A 2500-nucleotide genomic window follows, 5' to 3' on the forward strand; every position below is an offset into this window, starting at 1 on the left:
TAATCCACAGCATTTGAAATATCTTTTTTCTGTGATAGTGAACATGCGTTTGAATGCATTTTCATGTAAACAATAAGTAAGCAACATATTGTTTACATGAAAATATATTAATAAATAAATCCCAGAAACAGAGACAGACACAAAATGCGTAGATTGCACAAGGATATTGGTTGACTTCCAGTAATGTAGGGTAACAACAATTTTTTTGTCAAGAAATCTGCTAATTCTTTCCCATTAGACATATTTGAAACATATCACACGTGAAAAAAAAAAAAGAAATCTGCTAATTCTACCTTGAAAGTGATGATTGAAGAATTGGTCAAACTTCACTGTACTGATATAGTAAGGATGCAGTGTGACTTTGTGGTCAGTAGAGGGCAGTATTATTCCCTGCTGTTGGTTGTAGAATGGAATGCGTCAGAACCGACACATCAGGCATTCCACTGCCACAGCCAGGGTCAACTCTGAGGCATATCTCTATGATCCACAACACCATAGAAACCATTCATATTCTTTTGCAGGAATCTATTTTGATTATTCTCTCACTACTTTACTACGCTAGAACTGAAACTTGAGGCCTGCTGTCTGTGGAGGGTGAGACTGAGACTCTGGGCCCCCTTTAAAGCAGTCGGCCCCAGGCCACCCAGCCACTGTTGTCAAGTAGTGCAAGGCTTTTGATTTACTGTTCGATTCATGTGGATGTCTTTGGGAGTTAGTGTGTGAGTGTGTGAGTGTGTGAGTGTGTGTGTGTGTGTGTGTGTGTGTGTGTGTGTGTGTGTGTGTGTGTGTGTGTGTGTGTGTGTGTGTGTGTGTGTGTGTGTGTGTGTGTGTGTGTGTGTGTGTGTGTGTGTGTGTGTGCGTGTGTGTGTGCGTGCGAGCGTGCGCGTGCGAACGTGCACATTCTTGTGAACCTGTGTCTTGATGCATCTGTCTCTGTTTGCCTCTCTCCGCAGCCCAAGAGCGAGGGAGGATCTAGCCCCCAGCTCAGGTAGTGGGTCCCTGGCATGCACCACCTACCCGCTCCCCCTGCTTCTCTCAGGCCTCCAGGACACAACCACTACCAGTGAGAGGTCAGTCAGCTCTTAATAAACTCACTTGCCCTAAGTATTGACTAAAATGGGTGGATTGATGTATTGGTGTAAGAAACCAGTCATAAGCTTTGTCTGGCCAGAATGGTGTGAAAACTTTTTGAGTAGCTTATAAAAGTTATGAGTTGATGAAGGATCATCAGTCCTCCTCCTTCTTGGTGCTGTGAAGTTGGGGAGGAGGAGGAGGAGGAAGAATACTGTAGCACCACATGGGAAGATATAGAGCCAGTGAGGGTTTCCTGCTTGCTTGTATTGAAGCCTGACTGTGCCGACACGGGCTCAGATTACCGGAAGGTTCCGTGATGGGCCCGGTTGCCATGGCGTTCCCAGCTGCTCAGAGCACTGTGTTTACATTCTGAAATCGGACACGGCCTGGCTCTGTGCGGCTCCACCGGCTGCTCCTTGCGTTAGACAGGGAGGCAGATAGGGGTTAACATTACTCCCCTTCTCCTGAAAGCAGAACCGGGCAGATCTAGTGAAGCAGGGCCGATCTGGTGGAGCAGAACCCATCTAGTGGAGCAGAACCGGGCCGATCTAGTGGATCAGAACCCATCTAGTGGAGCAGAACCCATCTAGTGGATCAGAACCCATCTAGTGAAGCAGAACCCATCTAGTGGAGCAGGACAGGACCCATCTAGTGGAGCAGGACCCATCTAGTGGAGCAGGACCCATCTAGTGGAGCAGAACCCATCTAGTGGAGCAGGACCCATCTAGTGGAGCAGGACAGGACCCATCTAGTGGAGCAGAACCCATCTAGTGGAGCAGGACCCATCTAGTGAAGCAGAACCCATCTAGTGGAGCAGAACCGGACCCATCTAGTGGATCAGAACCCATCTAGTGGAGCAGAACCGGACCCATCTAGTGGAGCAGGCTAATCAGTGCTTTGTGCTGTGGTGAACTGTGATGAGCTTCAGTGGCCTCCCTTCATGAAGGGATGGACGGGTGTGTGTCAGCTCCTTAAAGCTCCTCAAAGCGTTTAGCACAAAAGTCTCAGTATGCCATGAGGAAGCTGAAGGGTTGTGTGAAGATGGTCTGCCAGGAGGGCACAGCAGCATGTGATCATCCTCAATGAGGAAATGTTCATTTCGAAAGCAGTAGGTTTGCAGTCTAGGACATCGTCCACAAACTCACTATGAAGAGTAAGTATGTGTTTGTAAGGTAGGTAGGTAGGTGTGTGTGTGTGTGTGTGTGTGTGTGTGTGTGTGTGTTTAGAGTAGTGCGCGTATGTGTTTGTAAGGTAATCTGTGTGTGTGCGTGTGTGTTTGTAAGGTAATCTCTGTGTGTGTTTTGTGTGTAGGGTAGAGTGTGTGTGTGTGTGTGTGTGTCTGTGTATGTGAACTAGTGTGTGTGCGTGTAGTGTCTTGTGTCTCCTCTCTGGGTCTTGCTCGGACGCTGATGGATGACTGTGCCCT

General features: G+C 47.9%; 1 protein-coding gene across 5 annotated transcripts in view; it reads left to right on the forward strand.

Moving 5' to 3' along the window:
* Positions 1 to 2500, forward strand: part of lzts2b (leucine zipper, putative tumor suppressor 2b) — a 35443-nt gene that overhangs the window by 13015 nt on the left and 19928 nt on the right. For all 5 annotated transcript variants that reach the window (XM_031560832.1, XM_031560837.1, XM_031560833.1 and 2 more), the window contains exon 2: positions 954 to 1070. The gene's annotated coding sequence lies outside the window, so the exon portion shown is untranslated. The remainder of the gene's footprint in view (positions 1 to 953; positions 1071 to 2500) is intronic.

This window comes from Clupea harengus, chromosome 23 (assembly GCF_900700415.2).
Source record: "Clupea harengus chromosome 23, Ch_v2.0.2, whole genome shotgun sequence".
NCBI lineage: Eukaryota > Metazoa > Chordata > Actinopteri > Clupeiformes > Clupeidae > Clupea > Clupea harengus.